At 39.3% G+C, this 22933-nt stretch overlaps 1 protein-coding gene across 3 annotated transcripts in view; it reads right to left on the reverse strand.

The window, feature by feature from the left end:
* Positions 1–15740, reverse strand: part of PKIA (protein kinase (cAMP-dependent, catalytic) inhibitor alpha) — a 97667-nt gene extending 81927 nt beyond the window's left edge. For 2 of the 3 annotated variants that reach the window (XM_005689116.3, XM_018058384.1), the window contains exon 1: positions 15592–15739. The gene's annotated coding sequence lies outside the window, so the exon portion shown is untranslated. Of the gene's footprint in view, positions 1–15591 lie in introns of all 3 variants that reach the window. The other variant, XM_018058385.1, reaches the window with a different exon arrangement.

Raw genomic sequence — 22933 nt, forward strand, 5'->3', positions numbered from 1 at the left:
ATATAACACTTAGTATTGGGATTCATAGTCTCAGAATCTAAAAAATATGTTTAGCTAAATGGGGAAAAGACAGTTGTTACAGTAATTATTTCCTTACTTCCTCATTTTGTTTTTTTAACTGAATACAAGAATCATAATTTCTTGACATTATCTGTTGTCAATGAACAGTATAAGACCATAATATTATTTTTGAAAAGGCACTGAATATTTGAAATGAAGAAAACTGAGAAACAGTAGTAAATAAACTTTTTATTTTACCAATCCCAAGTGAAAGATGAAGTTAATGATGATATATGGAAAACTCTGCAGAAGTCATACAGAAAGAACTCCAACTACTTACAGCACACTTGAAATTCAAATGACAGTAAATGACTAATTCTTAAATCAAGAACCTTTCACTGAAATTAAAAACATAAATGCTTTCTTTTTCTTGCTTTCTGTAGGAGGTGAAAGTATTCAGTAGGTGTCAAGACTATTTTAAAAAGCAGGTTATAGTGATGATATTTCAGGAGCATAAAAATGCTAAGGCAGATCTCATAAAGATCTGTTTAAACTATGCTTGATAGAAACTTAGTGACTGAATGACTAACACACACACAGAAACTTAGTGAATTACATTTCAATTGACCAACGTAGTAATAGGAGAGAATTTCCTGTGAATTTTACATTTTGTTGTTGTTTAGTTGCTCACTCGTGTCCAACTCTTTTTGGGACTTCATGGGCTATAGCCTACCAGGCTCCTCCATCTATGGGTTTCCCAGGAAAGAATACTAGAGCGGGTTTCCATTTCCTTCTCTAGGAAATCTTCCAAACTCAGGGATTGAACCTAGGTCTCCTGAGTTGCAGGCAGATTATTTACCATCCGAGCCATTAGGAAAGACACCAATGTCAACATTATGTCCATGCAAACTAGACTGGCATGTTACTTAACTCAGCATCAGCACTGTCAATGTTTGTTCATTAAGCAATGCAGTCCTTTAGGTAAGAGGCATGGTTCTCTGTAGAAACTTACACAAATGGGATTAGGGTGAAAAACAAATAGATTTAAAAAAAAAATTAAACCTAGGAACTTATCTAATATGGCCATTTCTTTGGACTGAACAAAGAAATTTACGTAAGTTTTCCTGTTTCAGGCTCCAGTGAGGTCTCTGGGCAAATTGGTAACTAGAACAAGATTCAGGTCTATTTCCACTTTCTCTTAAACGAGTCCAGTTCCTATTGCACAGAGGAAAGCACTAGATTGGCCATGGCATGAAACAGGTTTGAAATCTGACTGATACTTAATAACTGTGCCCTTCTTAAATGGACAATTTGCTGAATTTTATGAACTTTAATTCCCTCCCATACCCTGTGCTAAATGAGTAAATTCCTTTTTCTACCAACTCTAGAGAATTAGGGTGGTCTGAAGAGAATATGTATGTAAAAAATGCTTTGAACATTATTTAATGCTTTAAAAGTATTATTTATCATTATTATTTCAGGATGAGGGAAATCTCCCCCTCTTCTAATACATTCAGTGTTTTTATGACCAACCTAGGTCTTCCAGAGAGCTATGTAAAACTTGAACATTTTAACAATACCTGACAATGTTTAAATATTAAAAAAAAAAAATTATCCAAGCTGGCACATTTCTTCTTAAACAGTTCCAAAAGTAATATATACATATTGCAATGAATTTGGAAATTCAGAAAGAGATTAAAAGGCAGTAAGAGTCACCCTGACTCTGTTTCTTGAGTTAACCATTGAAAAATGATTTTTAAAATTTCTTTAGGTCTTTTTTCTCTATGTATATGACACTGAAAACCAAGCTGTAAAGATGCGTGTATTATTTAATATTATCCTCTCACTTAACATACTACAAAAAACAATTTTAATTTATTAGTTTCTGTATTGTTTCTTATTCTAAGCATTTAAAAATACTTAATAGTGAAGGTTACCTGTGAGCTATTATATAAAGTTCAGCATATACTATAAATATTTTAGAATTCATATGCTTTATGCCTATGTTTGTAAGTTCCATAGACAATTCCAATATTTATAGTTAAAGACCATGAAAAAATATTAGAATTTTTAAATAAAAATAGTTAAATGGAGGGGATCTTCCTGACCCAGGGATCGAACGCGTGTCTGCTACACTGTAGGCAGATTCTTTACCATCTGGGCCACCAGGGAAGCCCCAAATAAAGACTGCTTTATTTAAAAGCTGACATGAAACCTCTAGAAAACTTCTTTCTACTTAAGTGAGGTGGTAGATATATTACCAAAACACCACCGAAATATAGATTAAAATTGAGTTTAAATAAAAATATGAATACGTACCACAGAATTGTTGTCTACCCATTATACTATTAACAATTGGTAACAGGAATATTATAGAGAATGATTGAACATTAATAGTCATATGTCAATTACTAAGATCATATTTATGTGATACAATGATTTTGCAAAGGTAGAGTAGCAAACATCTGTGCATTTTTATGGTCAAAGGCTGCCTGCCAACTGGCAGTTCATTTCATAGGCTATGGTCTAAAATATATCATTTACTGATAGCCAAGAGACATCTCAGTATGTCATTAATAGTGCGGAAGCTCTAAATCAGGGATATTCTTGTCTCTATAATTTATTTGCAACAGCAGCTATTAGAAACCAGAATAATAACACTAATAACCTTCAAGTTAATTTTGACTCTACGTCATAGCAATTTCAAAGCAAGTTAATATATTCACATATGGAATCAAAATTCCTAAACTATATAGTATTACAATTGATGCAGTGTGTTTTTATGAAGTATTTATATGTATAATACTTCATTAAAATGATTAAATGAAAACAATATAGAAATGTCATATTTGTATCCTAGAAAGGATGTAGAAGGCATTTCTGATAGTATAGGTTAATACATGATTAATCATACTACTTATTTATAAAGCATCCAAACATTAAACATCTATAAGATATTTCTTTACCATAAAGAGAATATATTCCAGATTTAATTTTAAAGTTTGCTTTTACTGTGCTTATGTTTTCTAATTGAGAAGTCTGCCCTTTAAGCATCTTTAAATCACAGAACTAATCAGATAGAAATCAACAGGAAACCAATAATCCATCTCACAGATTTGTTAAAACTTTGTATAAAACTGTTATGAATCTAAGAATGGAAAAAGCAGAATTATTAATCAACAAGTGGCTATTTGAAAAAATCTAGTTAATAGTAAACTACCTGGGATAGGGTAGTGAGGAAGATCAAAATTAATGTCAGACCAAGTTTGCTTCTTTTACTTGAAAAAACTGCAGTATATTGGGTTGTCCTAAGGGAGTTGGTGATGGACAGGGAGGCCTGGCGTGCTGCGATTCATGGGGTCGCAAACAGTCGGACACGACTGAGCGACTGAACTGAACTGAACTGAATCTGGGACTATGTAACTGCCAATCTCATGTTTCTAGCTTTACTATGAGAGTGAATTTTTTTAGGTACAAGCGTAGAAAGAAACTAGAAAGTTCCAAAGTGCAGTTTCCTTCCTTCCTTTCCCCAACAAAAAAAAAAAATGAGAAATACCTAACCAACAGATCTGATGGTTCCAAAAGGGGCAAGTCTCTATTTTGAAACACAATTCAATGAGAACATTCCAAATTAAGATTCTGTGAGACACTGAAAATTATGGTGTGAAATATAGAAGAATAAATTTCTAATGCACCATAAACTGTATTCCTCAAAACAAAAGAGATAACGGAAGCCCAGAGCATTTAATGGATAAAATATAATCAAATGAAACAGAAACATGTTCTAAGCTGAAAAGCAGCAAAACTACTATTCTCACATAATTATACAGTAGTTATAACCCAGTAAAATCAGGTTTAAAAACACTTAAATATGTATAAATCTACATATACATATATATATGTAGAAATAACATATGTAGTACTTGAAATATATTGTATTCATATAGTAAAGAACCACTTTAAAATTTCAAAAATATTCTTTTAAGTTTTGAAAAATACACAGTGAAAACATAAGTTTTCTTTGCAAAACTTGACTCTGGAAACAAAGACTATTCAAATGCTTCTCCAATAATTTGTTTATCTTAAATATTTGAAACAGAAGACAGATGTTCATGGAAACAGACATGTATAATCCATACATATGTATATATATTAATAGACACATAAGTGATAAATATAATTAATATTTAATACAAATAAAATACTTAACTTACTATATAGCATTACATCCTGATAAACCCACTGCTAACTGAAAATATTATAAATTGCAAACACTTATACTACACCCAGGGCTTCCCTGGTTGCTCAGATGGTAACGAATTTGCCTGCATTGCGGGAGACTGGGGTTCAACTCCTTGGTCCGGAAGATCTCCTGGAGATGAGAATGGCTACCCACTCCAGTATTCTTGCCTGGAGAATTCCATGGACAGAACAGCCTGGTGGGCTACAGTCCATGGGTTCACAAAGAGTCAGACATGACTGAGCCACTGACACCAATGCTAGGATACCTACAATCTACCAACCATCATAGTTTAGCATAGCATACCTTCAGCATACTCAGAACACTCACATTAGCCTACAGTTGGGCAAAATCAACTAATACAAGCCTATTTTATAACCTATTGAACACCTCATTTGTTTTATTGAACACTGCTGAATGTGAAAAACAGAATGGTTGTAAAGTGTGTCAGTTGTGATGCATGGCTGACTGGGAGCAGAAGCTAGCTGCTGCTGCTGAGCATCACCAGAGAGCATCAAGCCGCATATTGCAAGCCTGGGAAAAGATCAAAATTCAAAAAATATTTTTTCCACTAAGTGAGTATCACTTGTGCACCATCATAAATCTGAAGAATCATTAAATTGAACCATTATAAATTGGGGAATGTCTATATGTATAATTTCTGTATAATATTTGTATATACATGTATGCACATGTATATTTAAAACAGGAATTTTCACTGTGTGCAACATATCATCTGAAGATCAGATTATACACAAAATCTATGCATCAAGCCTTTGGTGACTAGCTAATGAATTCAGCATTCAAACGGGGATTAAAAATATTGGTTTAGGAAATAAGGACAAACTTTTAAAAATGTCTTATACTTTTTACTTACAAGAATAAGGTTAGGTACACATGATTTGTGGCTTCCCAAGTGGCACAGTGGTAAAGAATCCACCTGCCAAATCAGGAGACACGGGTTCAATCCCTGGGTCAGGAAGAACTCTTGGAGTTAAGAAATGGCAACCCACCCCCTCCAGTATTCTTGCCTGGAGAATTTCCATGGACAGAGGAGCCTGGTAGGCTACAGTCAATGGGGTCGCAAAGAGCTGGACACACTGAGCTGCACGCATGCACATGCTCACATGCACACACACAGGATTAGACTCTACCAATAGAAATGAATTACTGCCAATTTGGCAAGAGCTATTTATCACCACAAAATCCTCACTTGTTGAACAACTACAGCTCATATATTAAATGGAAGGTTTTAGGCACTTTTTGTACTTGTTTGCGTAAACCAAAGTGGTTCATATAAAAGTCATATAAAAATACAAAATTCTGTGCTTTTTAAGCTGAACAAAATTGTTATCACCCTAAAGCATGTCTGTGTCCTAAAAGTGCAGTTGTTATAGGCAGGTGTTTCTGGTACTAGTTTTCATATTAATTGAGGCTTTATTTTTTTTCTTTCTGTTTAAAGGTGTTGCTAGTGATTGAATCTACTCAGGAGCACATAGTAATGAACAGTACTCCTTTAAAATTCTTGCATGTACACTCTAAATTCTTTGAGACTCAGTAAAATAGAAAGATACCATATACCAAGATTTCTTTGTATATGATGTACAGTAGAGTTATAGATTAATTTTCCTTTTTGGACAACTTAATGATATTGATTAACATTTTAAAAAAACTTGAATAGTTACACATTTTTTTAAAAAAGGTTGGGGTACAAGGCAGACAGTGGGATTATCTTCAAAGGCTTTTGTTAGAGGAAGTGAATGTTAACAAGATGTTAGTTGCCCTCTCTCCAGAGTTTCAATACTGTATTACAAAAAAATTAAATTGTCAACTATTGCTTTTAAGACAGAGAACAATTCCCACTTTCTATAACATTAGCTTCTGAAATCAACACCCATATTCAACAACCTTGATATCATGTCTGATCATGAGTCAGTGAAAAGAGTGACTAGACATATGGTACAATTCAGAAAGCGAGTAAGATGCCAACTGAGTTTTCCCAACTCATCCAATCAACTACTTGCAGAATTAAAAATAGAAGCGAAGTCTAATTCCCACAGCTTCTGCCAGATCAGAGCCTGACAACTTTGCACTGCAGTGGCTCCAACCTCTCCTGCCACTAGCATCACCTTTACTGAGACACCTTCCCATGAAGTTCAGTCATTTCAAGGCTTGGTTTAAAACAGAGAGAAGTAGGAAGAGGTTCACAAAGTTGGGGAACAATTGTGGTAATGAGATCTCATTGTAAATTGCTCAGAAAAATTAAAAAGATAAAAGGTGGAAAATTTATTAATCCTTACTATGTACCTTCTTTAATCTTCATGACAACCTTATGATTTTCCTGTTTAAATGTCAAGAAACAACTCACAGTGGTTAAGTAACTTATCCTAAGTCATAAAGATAGAAAACAGTAGGGATATGATTCAAACTACGTGGGGTTCCAGGTCCAAATTCACTTCCTGAAAGACATGATTGGGATATAAATGGTAGCCCAAACTCCCCAAAATAAATAAAAAATTAAAGAGAGAAAGGGAAGAGGAGGGCCTAGTAGCAAACCTTGAAGATAATATTTAGAACTTTTTGATTGACCTTAAAAGTGACCAAAAGCTAGCTGCCTGAGAGTTTCAAGAATAAAATTGTTATTAAATTAGCCAAACAAAAAAACTCTTTTATTTACACTCACACACTTTGAAATCAACCAGACTGCTTTCCTTCCATTAATGCTACACTGCCATTTTATTTCATTTTCCATTTCATTTATTAAGAGGTAATTCAAACACAAGTATTTTACCTGAATAGTTTATTGATTTTTTTTTTACTATGACCAAGATGCCAATCTTCCTCCCCTTATTAAATGTACTTTTTAAATATCAGCTTATTTTAGTGTTAGATTTTAATTTCTGTAGTGAAATAGTAACTTCACAAATACAGAAATCTTTATAATCTTTATTTGACTGGCTTTAAATCTGAATTCGGATTTGGTGAGTCTGATGGATTATTCTCAGTGACTACTGGACACAACCAATTCAAAGTCAACATTATTTCTGCAAGTCCCAGAAGCATTAAATTTTGTGAATGGAGAGAGAGCATTAGCACCCTGGTTGTTTTTCACTACACTTTGATTATCACAGAACCCAAGTGTGAAATCTCATGGAGAGAACTGTAAAAACTGGCCTAAAGACATCACTGACTTCTATTTATTCACATTCGCAGTATATAACAAAAGGAACAAAGCAGGCTGTGCTGCTGTTACTATTGCAATGACCAAGAATCCTCAGTCTCACACTCATCGCAGTCCATTAAGATATGGGCTTGTTGATTACCTAGGCCACCGTTAGAATGCTTGTTTTATGTCTGTTTTTTAATGAGCGCTTGATTAGACAACACTAAGGACAAAAGTACATAGGGGAAATGTTTGTTAATAGGTTCCTCCATCCCAATCAAGTAAAGAAACAGTATACTTTAAATATTGCTGTGAAATGTCTAGGGTTTGTCTGCCTGTATTCTTGCAACCCTTCACCTTTACGTAGCTTTTCAAAAATATGTTATAACATGTTGCTTCATCCTTGTCCTTTTAGCATGTTAATGTCTAATTAAGTAAAGCATGATGCAATCCCCAGCAAGCTCTCAGTTTCTCCTTTCTGGGACAATGCAAATCAAGACAGCCTTCTTCTAAGGAAGGTAGTTAAAAGTTTTGCCAACTGTGTTCACGCTTCAGATATTCCAACATTATGTAGTTTAGCTTAAATAAGACAACTGCATCTTTGGGATTTTATTATTTTGTTTCAAAATAAAGTTTAAAAGATACTCTAAAGAGAAACTAAGAAAAAAGAACAAAAGATACACCATAATGCAGGTACTTAAATATGAAATAAGGTAGTTTTAGATTAAAAATTCATCTTTTTATTTTTAAAATTAATCTAATTAAAATCTTAGGTTTCACTTAAAATTGGCTAAAATGGTGAACTTTATGTTATGGGACATTTTACCAAAATAAAAATGAACTATAAAATAAAGTAAAAATTTACCACATATTAGGTATATTATGAAGTTTCCATAAACTTGCATTTATTTTAGGAACTTATACAGCTATTATCATATTTTGGAACATATAAAGACAGCAAAGTTTCAATAATTTGGCCATCTGATGCAAAGAGCCGACTCATTTGAAAAGACACTGATGCTGGGAGAGATTGAACGCAGGAGAAGAAGGGGATGACAAAGGACAAGATGGTTGGATGACATCACCGACTCAATGGACATGAGTTTGAGCAGGCTCTGGGAGATGGTGGAGGACAGGGAAGCCTGGCATGCTGCAGTCCATGGGTCGTGAAGAGTCGGTTGGACACGACTAAGTGACTGAACAACAACAAAGAAAGCAACAGTTTAAGTAGTCTTCTTTTGAGTTTTTTCTCTCCATCTTTCCGTCTCTCTGTTTTTTCCAGGTTAATGGTCTTCTCACACCTGTCTTTGAATATTAGCATCAGTAGGAAGCAGTTAGCTCGTACTGGTTTCCTTAAGTATCAGCTAAAAATCTTAATGTACTTTCATACTGGTAATTGTTTTAGAACCTGAGGGGGATGTAATTTCTTGGCAAAAGCAAATATATTACTGTAGATAGCATTATTAGAAAGAAATACTAACTTTCAGGAAGACATCCATCCATCCTAAGGAAACTGGATATATTTCAGAGTAGACTGCACCACTCAATTGCTGGCAATGCTCTTCCACATATTTGGCAGTATAGTACTCCAAGTCTGAGAGCTGTTTCTTTTTCGTAAAAATGATTTTGATTGGAAAATCCTAAATAAATCATTTGGAATGTATAATATTTAGAGCTCTTTCTGGGATTCCTTTTCTATGAATCAAAGTTCTTTGACTCACTATCCTCCTTGGCACTTGCTTCCTAGTCTTCTCAGCTGCCTTTGTGCCAATGCTAGTGAAGAGTTCCGATTTGAAGTCCTAAAGCTGGGATATCAATAAAAGGGGAACCTTATCTCAAGTACCAGATATATCATGTTGTGAAAGTAAGCCCAGAGTGTGGTGACATCACCAAGGTCATTCCTGGCTCTACTCACCCTCACGGGAGGAACAACCAATAATTACTTGGAAACAGGACACTATTTGAGAGAATCCTAGAACACAGAGGTAAGGCTGAAGCACCTTTGCACCACAGAGTCCAAGACAGACTGTATTAGACTACACTGTTCCTCCCTCAGGCCAGTGGAGCACCACTGAAGGTCTGGTTCTTCCAGGAGGAGAAGAGAACTGGGGGACTGCCAGCACTGCCCCTAGCAGTAGGGTAGCTTTGTGGGAGCCACTACTTTGATCTGCTCCACTGGGTTTGCAGGGGAATCTGCAGGGCTTGACCACTGAAAGTTGGACTGTGATGAAGGGGTAAGGGGCAGGCAACAGCCAGCTCATGGACTGTGACAGACAGAATTCATACCTGCAGTGCCCAGGTAATGATCACAACTAGTGTCTCTGTTCATCTATAGAGCCAGGTGAGGGTGCACTATAACCAGGGAAATCAGAGATTGCCTAGCCCCAGGGAAAGAGCACAGTCACAGCCTACCAATGTGGAGAGTGTCTTCCGGCCATCTGAACAAAAGGGCTGGCAATAAATCCTTGAAGCTGTGTGGCCCAATGGCACTCTAACCAAGAGGCAGGCAGACACCCCCAAAGCAAAGAGTACCAGGTGTGGAGGGTTCCTATACTATGCTTAGGCAGGAAGATTAATTCTTAGCCAAGGCTGAGAGTAGCTCCCAGCTCCTCCCAACTGGGGAGCCTGTTTGAGAAATTAAGGGTAGCTGGAGTGGCCCTTCCCCAGTTCACCCATCCCCCCATCTCCACTCTGTGAAGACAGTCTTCCTGCCCCGAATGACTGGAAGGGTTGGTGACAACTCCTAGAAATTGTGTGGCTCAGCAGTGAGCAAGCCTAGAGAAGGCACAGCTGATAGTTTGCAAAGAAAAGCCAGTGGCCTTGTTCAGTCAGAGAACCTGGAGCGTGGGTCAGGTTGAATTAAGACAACAAAAGAGCTTTACTGGCTTTAAAGTTGCTTCTCCTGCTGCTGTGCCTGGGTAGGGAATTTAATTCATAGCGCTACTCATCACTGGGAAAAAAACTTCAGTCTGACCAACTAGGAGTCTAACCAGAACACACGGGAAGTTGTTTAGCCCATTCAACAGCCCAAGATACAAGGGCACTTGACCCCCATCTGCAGAGCAAAACCAGTGTCTTCACCTGACCAGGGAATTCAGTGCACACTCTGGCCTGACTTCGATCCCCAAACAGTGAGCTATATATATAGGTTGTGTGTGCTGTCCTGGTGTTCTGTCAAGAAACTAATTCATAGCCCAATATACTACTGAATATAATTACCAGTAAAGTCTAGAGGAGGAACCAAATTAATCAAGTATCCAGATACGAATGTAAGGAATAAAGGATCACAAAAAATTAGGCAAATATGACACCACCAAAGGAAACTAATAAAGCTCCAATAAATGACCTTAAAAAAGTAAAGATCTAAGAACTGTCAAAGAATTCAGAATAATCCTCTTAAGGAAGTTTCAGTTCAGTTTAGATCAGTCGCTCAGTCGTGTCCGACTCTTTGCAGCCCCATGAACTGCATCACGCCAGGCCTCCCTGTCCATCACCAACTCCCGGAGTTCACTCAAACTCACATCCATCGAGTCGGTGATGCCATCCAGCCATCTCATCCTCTGTCATCCCCTTTTCCTCCTGCCCCTAATCCCTCCCCGGATCAGCATATTTTCCAATGAGCCAACTCTTCACATGAGGTAGCCAAAGTACTGGAGTTTCAGCTTTAGCATCATTTCTTCCAAAGAACCCCAAGGCTGATCTCCTTTAGAATGGACTGGTTGGCTGATCTCCAATAGAATGGATCTCCTTGCAGTCCAAGGGACTCTCAAGAGTTACTGAACTACAAAAAAAAAACACAGACAGCTAACCGAAATTAGGAAAAATAACAGTGAACAAGACAAGATGTTTGACAAGGAAATAGAAATATATATTAAAAAAAACAGGAATACTAGAATTAAAAAGTACAATAACAATAACTGAACTGAAGAATTCAATAGAGTATCAAAGGTAGATTCAACCATACAGAAGAAAGGATCGGCAGACTAGAGGATAAGACACTAGAAATTACCCAATGAAAGGACAAAAGAAAAAGAATGAACGATATTTATGTTATGGGAATTCCAGGAGAAAAGAAAGGAAGGGACAGAAAGTATATTTAAAGCAATAATGGTTGACAACTTCCCAAACTTGGGATGACAAATGGATACCAGATCCATGAGGCCCAAATGACCCCAAATAGGTTGGACTCAAATATGTCTACATTGAGACACATTGTAATTAAACTGTCAAAAGTCAAAGACAAAAAAAGAATTTTAAGAGCAGCAAGAGAAAAGAGAAAAGGTACATATAAGGGAACTCTGGGATAACTGGATATTCACATGTAAAAGAAAGAAACTGGACCAATAAATCTTCTAACACTCACAAAATTAACTTGAACTGGATTAAAGACTCGGGTGTAAGATCAGAAACCATGAAACTGCTAGAAGAAAACATAAGCATAAGGCTCATTATATATTACAGGGGTCTTGGTAATGACTTTTTGGATAAGTGGAAGTTTTGTTTTATGATGCTTACTATGTTTTTTAATATGGATGAGCCAATATCCATTTAAGGGCATATAAGTTCACAATAACTTTTGCTGAAAATGACTATTTGAATGTACTTTCACTATTTACTTATTATATAAGGATTTTAAACAAGTAAAGTGGTACTTGCAGACATTATTTAGAGCCTAACTTGGCTTTTGACTTCCAAGGTAGCACAGTAGCGAAGAATCTGCTTGCCAGTGCGGAGATGCCAGAGATGCAGGTTTGATCCCTGGGTTGGGAAGATCCCCTGGAGAAGGAAATGGTAACCTACTCCAGTATTCTTGCCTGAAAAAAATTTCATGGACAGAGGAGCCTGGTGGGCTATAGTCCACAGCGTTGCAAAGAGTCAGCACAGCTGAATGACTAAACAAACACATACACCCAACTTGGCTATTAGAATAGGTGGATATATACCCCTGGAAAATAATAATTAATTTCTTCACTAAAATCAAATTGCTTAACACCTAGTTTGCATATACATAGCTAAGCACTGTATTATGAGTTGCAGATAATAAAAAGTTGTTAGTCACAGACTCTGCTCTCTAGGGCTGTTTTACAAGAGCAGATCATGTTCAAACTAAAGGGCAGACCAAAATGGAAAATGCCATAGGAATTCAGACAAGGGAGAAACACATCTCAGACACGATGGGAGGTGGGTAGGCTTTTGGAGAAGGCTTCATGGAAGAAGCAGTATAAGATGTGAGTGAGTTTTCAACATGTGAGTGAATGGAACAAAGAAGACATCAGGGTGTGATGTCCTGGGGCACAAACTGGAATAAAGACTACTTGGTCTAGGCTGGTCATGGGGTAATTTAAGGGGATTTGTAAGAAACTAAAAAAAATTGCATGGTCAGAAGAGCCTGGCGGGCTCCAGTCCAAGGTGTCACATAGAGTCAGACACGACAGCATGCATGCATAATGACAACATAGTTACTGATAACACTGACCACCCACCAGACCAAATACATTTTTACGGGATTGGAAAGCAACAGACTGATTTCAAATCTATCTTGTCAAAACTACAAAACATTCCTACAGTTCATTTAACATCTAACAGTGCACACCCTTCTATTTGGTGTTCCTCCTCCTTAATATCAGGTGATTAATTTTTCCTTTCTCTGGGAAACATTTTTTAAATAAAAGAAATAAAGTCATAAATCAGTCTCATTCAGGATATCACACAACTGTTTCTTCGCAAGGCTTTGAATTTAGAAACTTTCCTCAGAAATTGTTTAAATGCAACAAGGTCTAAGTTCAGAAATCCCTTAAATTTATTTATCTTACTTAGTTGTACTACAATAGGAAATTATATTTTCTATCTGGTTTTCTTTCTTCCCTAAAGGCTTCTCCAATTGTAATCTATAACTTACTGCCTTCATCTCACCTGTAAATTCACTGGCAGGTAAGATGATTTTAAGCAGCACCAGTCCCCTAGTCATGACCCACTTCTTGCCAAACAATTTAGATTCTTCAGAAACCAAGTAACAGACGCTTTCAATTTCTAACCATCATTAGCATATTTTCGTGTGCTATCTTCAACATAAATATGCCTTTTAAAATTACAGATTTTTATTGTACTTAAGATCAGTTGTACTAACCTGTGTTTCATAGACCGTGGGCTATTATTTTAAAAATGAAATATCACTTACTATGCTTTTCACTTATTACTCAAAATAATTATTCCTACGGTTAAATATTTTACGAATAAGCAAGAAAGTCGTAAAAGAAAGGGTTTTGCTGTTTTTGTTCTTTGTTTCCTTGTCTAGTTGATGTGCCTGTGTCAAAATTTCAGAATCTTGAAAATTTAATATCTCAAACCCAAATCACATTCAACGCATAATAATAATAACAACAACAAGCCAAAAAATTTTTTGGTCCAAAGGTTTTCATGATTCAGAGGAAGAGTTCCTGGAGTGCACCACTTGGAGTGAAATTCCACCCCCCACCCCTACTCCTTCTGCCTCATATATTGAAGGTAGAAACAAAGAAACCAACTCAAATCTTTCCACAGTGTATTTACAAATAGAGAATCTGTAATCAGAAAAACAATAATGATAGATAATAGAGGTAACATGATTTTGCAGAACCAGTATCTATGTCTAAAAGCCATATTAATAAAAAAAAAAAAAAGGTAAGCAGAGGTCAATTTTTTAGCTATAAAACCCTGGTCCTCTTTTTCATTTATCTCCTCTCTCAATGTGTTAAAATTGCAGGGCTTTGGAGTCAAACTGTCTCTATAATTTCAAATGTAAAGAGAATAAATGTCTTTCTAAATAGAATATTATTAACAGAGACACCACAGTTCGGCTTATTGCAACTGTTCTCCGTTGGGGAAGTGGCATATTTGCAATTCCCGTCACAGCCATCTTAACCATTTCACAGAATATCATTCAAATGCACGTCCTTAGGTGGGCCACAGGAATGGGCACTTGAGCTCAGTAGCAAGGCGTCTGTGGGGAAATCCGAGGTCGGAACCCCTAAAAACTTGAGGACGCCCCAATAACCCGAGGCTTAGACTGGCCAGCTCCCCTGGCTTTCTCACTGCCTGTGGGGAAAGCCTCCGGAAACTCTTTTGAGGTATTGGGGGAATCCTAGGACAAACGCATTGCTTGCTTTGGCCGGAGGACTTGCTTCAGACCCTACCCAGCTAGGTGTCTCACAACCTTCTAAAAAAGGCTCCAAGAAAAACGGGATAGGCTGGCATTCACGTCCCTACTTCCACCTTTTCTTAGGCACAGGAGCAAAATACGTTAGGTATAGCTCTCTTTCTCACAGCCGACGGATTCTGCTGTCCTCGAAACCCGTCTGGGGTAGCTGCAGTGACTCCAACGAAGCCAGTTATCGGAAACCATATTGGTACTGGACTGAAAGGATTGTTTTCATGCCCTGTATTTGGGGGAAGGACACAAGCAACAATCCAAACGTGGTGGAGGGCAATGCCCTTTCTGAGTCCTTGACAAAATCAGTCATGGAAAAGAGGTGGTGGATAGGGGCTGACAAGAGCTGGCTGGTGGATAGCCACAGCATCCACGGGGGGAGGGCGGGGGGGGGGATTCAACTAAATGACTGACAAGAGAAATGAAGGGAAAAGTGGAGACAAGTGCTGCACAACCCAAGCTGAACTCCAGAAGGCAAGTTTCACCTCTAATCTGAGACTCTTTGTAAGGGTTGGGTGTTGAAGCGGGCGTTTGACGTCTAAATGTGCATGGAACCCATTCTGAGCACTGGAAAGGGAGAAGACGGAGGAAGGCAAAAGAAGAGGGAAGATTTTCAATGACTTCTCCAGGCTCCTGCCAAGGACCTGCTGCTCACAAACCAGAAAACACCCAAGCGAAGGTTGAAGGCAGCAACGTTAAAAGTGCAACTCAAAATTATTTTACATTTTGAATACTCTTTCAGTATCTAAGTGAGTCTGGCATCGCAACGGTCGATTATCTTTAATAAGAATATAGAGGCTGACCGCCTTCTTTGTCTGCCCCAAAACACCGCTCTTCCGATCTCAAGCACTTGGTTAACATTTCCAGTTGTTGCTCCTTCACCCCAATACAGAATGCAGCAGGGACAGTCGCCTTCTTCCCAGGGTATCACAAACCCCATTATGAACCGAGCGCAGAGCACCGCGCAGCGTGGCGGAGGCTAATGATAGCCCTGCAGCTTACCTTCTCGGGCGCGATCGAGGCAGCGCACGTCCCAGGCGTCCGCTGCCCCGGGCTGCAGTGCCGCCGCGCCGGGCGCTGCGTGGTCAGCTCGGCCGGCCCCCACCCCACCTGCCAGCTGCTGCAGCCGCTCCCGCCGCCGAGCTCCGGCCGCATGAAGTCATCCCCCGCCCCGGGCCGGATCGCCACACTCTGCGCCAGCCGCGGGGGGAGAGGGACCTTTCCCGGCTGCGGGCAACCGCGCCCGGAAACTGCACCCGATAATTGCCCGGGTTCCCTGCTTTGGAATTATTTTCTATGAATGCTTTTTACCGAAGAAGCGTCGCCGGAAGGTGGACCGAGAGAGAAGCGGCCGAGAGACTCTCTCTGCAGAGCGCCTCTCCCCCGAGCGCTCCCCTGTCACTGCCGCCTCATGGACAGCTCCATTCCGGCGTGTGGGTTTCCCACCCTCCTCATCTTCCTTATCAGTATTGTTCATTTTGCTGAATTTGAGAGTGGGATTCGCTTTGGAGCTAGCATTCAAGCACTCGGAAAATATTTTAAATTGGCAACTAGATTTCTAAGCCCCTTGTAGCAGGCTCCACTTTCCTCCAACACACACACACCCACACACCTACTCGCGCACGTACACACACAGTCAAACCGCTCACAATTATGAAAGCCAGGACTTCTCGCTCTCTTACCTACGTAATGGAACAGGAAACTCCCAAAGGAGTGGAGAAGTAGGACCGGCTAGAGAAAGCACTCAAGCAAAGACAGGGGTGGCCCAGGATTTTGTTGCTGTTCAGTAGAGTACTTAGTGAACAGATGTTTCCCCTCTTAATACCTCCCATACCAGCCCTGCCTCACGTGGGATGGCTGCTCTGGTGAGAGCTATAACATTTGGAAACAAAGAAGCCGCCCCATTAACAGATGGCTGTATCTCTTTCTTTCCTAAAGGATTTTTATCGGAATTGCTTTGGGAATAATATAAGCATATATGCATATAAGCCCTTCTCTAAATTGGCAGGTTTCTCTGTCTCTTTCTTAGTCTTCCGGTCTCTCTCCCTCTCCTAAGCTGTTTAGATCAACAATTTTGGGATTTGGAAGGAAAAAAAAAGTGCCAAAGAGATGCCCTTTTTACAGCTAAACCAGGGTTTCTTTTCCCAATGTTGGGCTAGTCCCAATGAGAGAGGCTCTTGGACACTGGGGTTCTGTGAGTGAAGTTCTTATACTCAGCTTCCTTTTGGAATTGCCCATCACTGCAAGGAGATCAAGTAAATCAACCCTAAAGGAAATCAACCCTGAATATTCATTGGAAGGACTGATGCTGAAGCTCCAATACTTTGACCTCTTGATGCAAAGAGCGCGCGGACTCATTAGAAAAGACCCTATTGTTGGGAAAGATTGAAAGCAAAAGAGGTCAGCAGAGGATGAGATGGTTAAATAGCACCAAGATCAGTGGACATGAATTTGAGCAAACTCCGGGAGATAATGGGGAATAGAGGAGTCTGACATGCTACAGTTGGTCCATAAAGAGTCAGAACTCAACTTAGTGAATGAACAACAGCAATAATAGGTCTAGGCCAGTTTTATACTTGGATTTGTCCAGAAACCTAAAGAATGCAATTGCACAAGGCCAAGGCAGTACGCTTGATCTAGGGAGAGTCCCCAAACCTCTGTTTAGGGGCTCCAAAATTAGGAGGTAGTGTAGCAAACAGAATCCAGCCAGACTTAGAATTCTTGACCCTAGAATGCAAGCTAAAACAATCTAATTCATTTATCTGAGCTTCACTTTCATAAAATTACATCATGACTACCACCAAAGAGCAGGGGATATGTATCAAAAGATGTCTGGATGGGAATATTACATCTTTGATTTCATGAATCTATAGCTGAAACAGTGTTTAGCTTTCCTTTAAGTATAAATGCAGACATCAAACCACAATAGTATTGGGATGCCTGTGACTTTGTCACTAGTATATGTCACAGATAATTTCCTATTGCAGTTTTTATAACTATCTCAAAGTAACACTGAAGGAGGAAACAGAACAGGCTCTATCTTGAAAACAGGACTCCATCTTGGGCCGAACTGTGGACTTTGAGCTCTATGCTCAGTACCTATGAAAATGTCATACTAACTGGAAAACCAGGGCCCTGGAAGGAAGAGCCCTGGGGCTTTCAATTGCCTAAAATAATACCCTAATTATCTTTATTTTGGGGGGCTCCAAAATCACTGCAGATGGTGATTGCAGCCATGAATTTAAAAGACACTTACTCTTTGAAAGGAAAGTTATGACCAACCTAGATAGCATATTAAAAAGCAGAGACATTACTTTGTCAACAAAGGTCTGTCTAGTCAAGGCTATGGTTTTTTCAGTGGGGCATGTATGGATGTAAGAGTTGGACTGTGAAGAAAGCTGGGTGCCGAAGAATTGATGCTTTCGAACTGTGGTGTTGGAGGACTCTTGAGAGTCCCTTGAACTGCAAGGAGATCCAACTAGTCCATCGTAAAGGAGATCAGTACTGGGTGTTCACTGGAGGAACTGATGTTGAGGCTGAAACTTCAATACTTTGGCCACCTCATGTGAAGAGTTGACTCATTGGAAAAGACTCTGATGCTGGGAGGGATTGGGGGCAGGAGGAAAAGGGGACGACAGAGAATGAGATGTCTGGATGGCATCACCGACTCGATGCACATGAGTTTGAGTGAACTCTGGGAGTTGGTGATGGACAGGGAGTCCTGGCGTGCTGCGATTCATGGGGTCGCAAAAAGTTGGACATGATTTGAGTGACTGAACTGAATTATCTGTGTAACTGAATAGAATCATACATTCTATTATGCTTATTGGAGTATGACCACAGGCCTATTAATAATTGTCCACTGTTAACTACCTAGGCTTAAGCCGTATGAATCACAGGTTAACTGGTGATTTGTATCTTTCTTTTTCCTTTGTTCAGGCTAGTTTCAGGGAATTTGGGGAGGCAGGTTTGTGCACGTATGCTTAGGGTATATAAGGTTTTCACAAAAACTGGTCCGGGCCCTTGGCTAAGAGGAGACTCTGCCTTGGGCCCACCAGTGTAATAAACTGCACTCCACTATCTGCATTGTCCTTCTGAATGAGTTTGTTTCCAGGAACGCATGGCTACAACATCACTCCTGATGTTATAGTCAAATCATCATTGTTTTTTAATTTACTAAATAGACTGTATATTTTTAGAATGGTTTTAGATATACCGAAAAAATTAAGATAGTGCTACTGAGTCCAAGCTCAGTCTGTTCACTACACAGCGGATCAATAAATTGGGAGACGAAATGTTGAGGAAAGGAGTAACAGCTTTATTCAGAAAGCTGGCAGACCAAGAAGATGGCAGGCTAGCATCTCAAAATACCTATCTTATCAGGGTCTGGATTCCAGGTTCTTTTATAGAACACAGAGGGGAAGAAAGTGAGGAAGTAAAGTAAAAAGGCCATTTATCTCAGGAATGTCTTCTGGAATGACCAGCCTCGGGGTAGGGATGTGTTAATTCCTTATTTCTTGCAGCTGTTCTCATTTGGGCTTCCCTTGTAGCTCATTTGGTAAAAGAATCTTCCTGCAATGCAGGAGTCCTGGATTCGATTCTCGGGTCTGGGAGATTACCTGAAGAGAAAATGGCAACCCATCCCTGTATTCTTGCCTGGAGAATCCCATGGACAGAGCACTCTGGTGGGCTACAGTCCATCGGGTCCCAAGAGTTGGACATGACTTAGCAACCAAGCCACCATTCTCCTGTGGACACAAAGTGTTTCCCTGAACAAAGACACTTTGGTTTAGCATTCAGGCAGAAGGGCAGGGTTCCCTGAGGCTATTATGTATAAATAGTACCCTTTTAGTAAATAAAAGTGATGGGAAACAGAGGGTAAAGTAAAAGAAACAGATTCTTCCCTATAACAATAGTTTGGAATTCTCCTGTAGTCCATTCCCAATTTCCTCTATTATTAACACTTTCCGCTATAACAGTAGTTTTGTTACAAGTAACAAGCCAATATTAATACAATAATATTAACCTGAGTTTGTACTTTATTTGGATTTCTTCAGCTTTTACCTGACACCCTTCATTCTGTTTCAGGCGTCCATCCAGGACACCACAGTAAGTTTAGTTATCAAGTCCCTTAGGCGTCTCCAGGCTGTGATAGTTTCTCGGGCTTTTCTTGGCTTTGATAACCTTGACAGGTTTCAGAAGTAGTGATCAAGTATTTTGTAGCATACCTCACTAATGTAATCTGTCTAATGCTTTTCCATGATAAGACTGGGATTATGGTATATTGCGAGAACACTCAAAGTGCCATTTTTATAACGTCAGATCAAGGGTACATACTATCAATGTGATTTGACTGCTGATGTTGACCTTGGTAACCTGGCTGAGGTAGTGACTCAGATTTCTCCTCTGTAAAGTTACTACTTCACCCCTCCATACTACACTTGTTGGAAGGAAGTCACTATTTGAAGCCCACACCCAAGGAGTAGAGAGTTTTGCTTCACCTCCTTGAGGACAGAATATGTACATAAGCTATTTGGAATTCTTCTGCATAGGAGATTTGTCTGTGTGCTAAGGCACTTCAGTTGCGCATGACCCTTTGCAATGTACTATTTATGCACTGTAGCCCATCAGTCTCCTCTATCCATGAGATTCTCTAGGCAAGAATACTGGAGTGGGTTGTCATTTTCTCCTCAAGGGTATCTTTCTAACCCAGAGTTCGAACCCACATTTCTTATGTCTCCTGCATTAACAGGTGGGTTCTTTACCACTTGGAGTACCTAGGAAGTTCTATTTTCCCCTAAATATTAATTAATTCAATTGTTTATTTATATCAGTATCAGTTCAGTTCAGTCACTCAGTCGTGTCCGACTCTTTGTGACCCCATGTATTGCAGCATGCCAGGCCTCCCTGTCCATCACCATCTCCCGGAGTTCACTCAGACTCACGTCCATCGAGTCAGTGATGCCATCCAGCCATCTCATCCTCAGTCGTCCCCTTCTCCTCCTGCCCCCAATCCCTCCCACCATCAGAGTCTTTTCCAATGAGTCAACACTTCGCATGAGGTGGCCAAAGTACTGGAGCTTCAGCTTTAGCATCGTTCCTTCCAAAGAAATCCCAGGGCTGATCTCCTTCAGAATGGACTGGTTGGATCTCCTTGCAGTCCAAGGGACTCTCAAGAGTCTTCTCCAACACCACAGTTCAAAAGCATCAATTCTTCGGCGCTCAGCCTTCTTCACAGTCCAACTCTCACATCCATACATGACCAAAGGAAAAACCATAGCCTTGAGTAGATGGACCTTAGTCGGCAAAGTAATGTCTCTGCCTTTGAATATACTATCTAGGTTGGTCATAACTTTTCTTCCAAGGAGTAAGCGTCTTTTAATTTCATGGCTGCAATCACCATCTGCAGTGATTTTCGAGCCCCCCAAAATAAAGTCTGACACTGTTTCTACTGTTTCCCCATCTATTTCCCATGAAGTGATGGGACCAGATGCCATGATCTTCGTTTTCTGAATGTTGAGCTTTAAGCCAACTTTTTCACTCTCCTCTTTCACTTTCATCAAGAGGCTTTTTAGCCCCTCTTCACTTTCTGCCATAAGGGTGGTGTCATCTGCATATCTGAGGTGATTGATATTTCTCCCAGCAATCTTGATTCCAGCTGTGTTTCTTCCAGCCCAGCATTTCTCAGGATGTACTCTGCATAGAAGTTAAATAAGCAGAGTGACAATATACAGCCTTGATGTACTCCTTTTCCTATTTGGAACCAGTCTGTTGTTCCATGTCCAGTTCTAACTGTTGCTTCCTGACCTGCATACAGATTTCTCAAGAGGCAGGTTAGGTGGTCTGGTATTCCCATCTCTTTCAGAATTTTCCATACATGAATATTTATTTTCTAATTTGGGTTATAATCCAATAGTATTTTATTTTGTTGTTTAAATTGTTCCATTTCTCACCATTGGGAGCTTTCTCTATTGGTGCCTACCTTTTTTTAACATACACCTTTTGGATGTGTGTGTGTGTGTCTGTGTATGTGTGTACTTGTGTTTATCATGTGTGTGTATGGGTGTGTTTAACACTTCCTGACTTTCTGGTACCACAAGATGCTCCAGGCTCATTTGTGTATTTCCTGCCCCAGTTCTCTAAGGATCACTGATTCCTTTTATTGGGGAGTGGTAATAGAAACCAAAATCTGGGTTCTAGATGTGCTGATTGTTAATGGCATATTATTTCTCTAGGTTCTCTTAACTGAGAGAGCAAAGAAATATATGTCTATACTAACCCATGGATATACACATATCAATAAATATTTTTGTATAAAGCTATTAATATATCTGCTTCCCTGGTGGCTCAGTGATAAAGAATCTGACTTCTAATGCAGGTGATGCAGGCTCAGTCTCTGGGCTGGGAAGATCCCCTGGAGAAGGAAATGGCAATCCACTCCAGTAACCTTGCCTGGAAAATCTCATGCACAGTGGAGCCTAGTGGGTATAGTCCGTGGGGTCACAAAGAGTCAGACACGACTTAGTGACTAAATAATAAATTGATATACCTATATTGAGCTGAGTATATACTGATATCTGCACTATAATCCATTAACAGATTATTTTAGCTTTCTCTTTTTATTTATCCATAAATTCATATTTCAATATTGAGAAATGTGGCTTCCACCATCCACCATCTATTTATTTAATTATTCAATTCCCATGCACGTGTATCAGAATTGTTAACCTATGCCCACAACAACAACTATTTTTAAGTATAGTGGTTAATAGAATCTCTGTTACATCTTGTTATTTAATGAGTTTAAATGCCCATACATTTCCAAATCACAAATTTGGTTTGTAAGTTATTCTAATAACTGCATTTAAAATTAGTAATTAGGGACTTCCCTGGTAGCCCAGTGGTTAAGAATCTGCCTGTCAATGAAGAGGACAAGAGTTTGATCCCTGATCTGGGAAGATTCCACATGCAGCTGAGCAGTTGAGCCCAAGGACCACAACAGCTGAAGCCCACATGCCCTAGAGCCCTTCTCTGCAATGAGATAAGTCACCACAAGGAGAAGCCTGTGCACTTCACCTAGAGTAGCCCCCGGCTCACTGCAGCTAGAGCCTGCAACAGAGACCTGGCGCAGCCAAAAGTAAATAAAAAAATTTTTAATATTTAAAACAGTAGCAATTCGCTTCATTTGAAATTTGTATATTACATTTGATAAAAAGTGTTATTTTAAGATTTAGATGGGCTTCTCTAGATTGTCAAAGGGATTCACAGTAAAAAGAGGGTTAGAATCTCAACTGCAGGAAGATTATTGTGAGGTTATAATGAGATGATGTGAAGTTATCTGGTA

This window comes from Capra hircus, chromosome 14 (assembly GCF_001704415.2).
Source record: "Capra hircus breed San Clemente chromosome 14, ASM170441v1, whole genome shotgun sequence".
In the NCBI taxonomy this organism is placed as follows: domain Eukaryota; kingdom Metazoa; phylum Chordata; class Mammalia; order Artiodactyla; family Bovidae; genus Capra; species Capra hircus.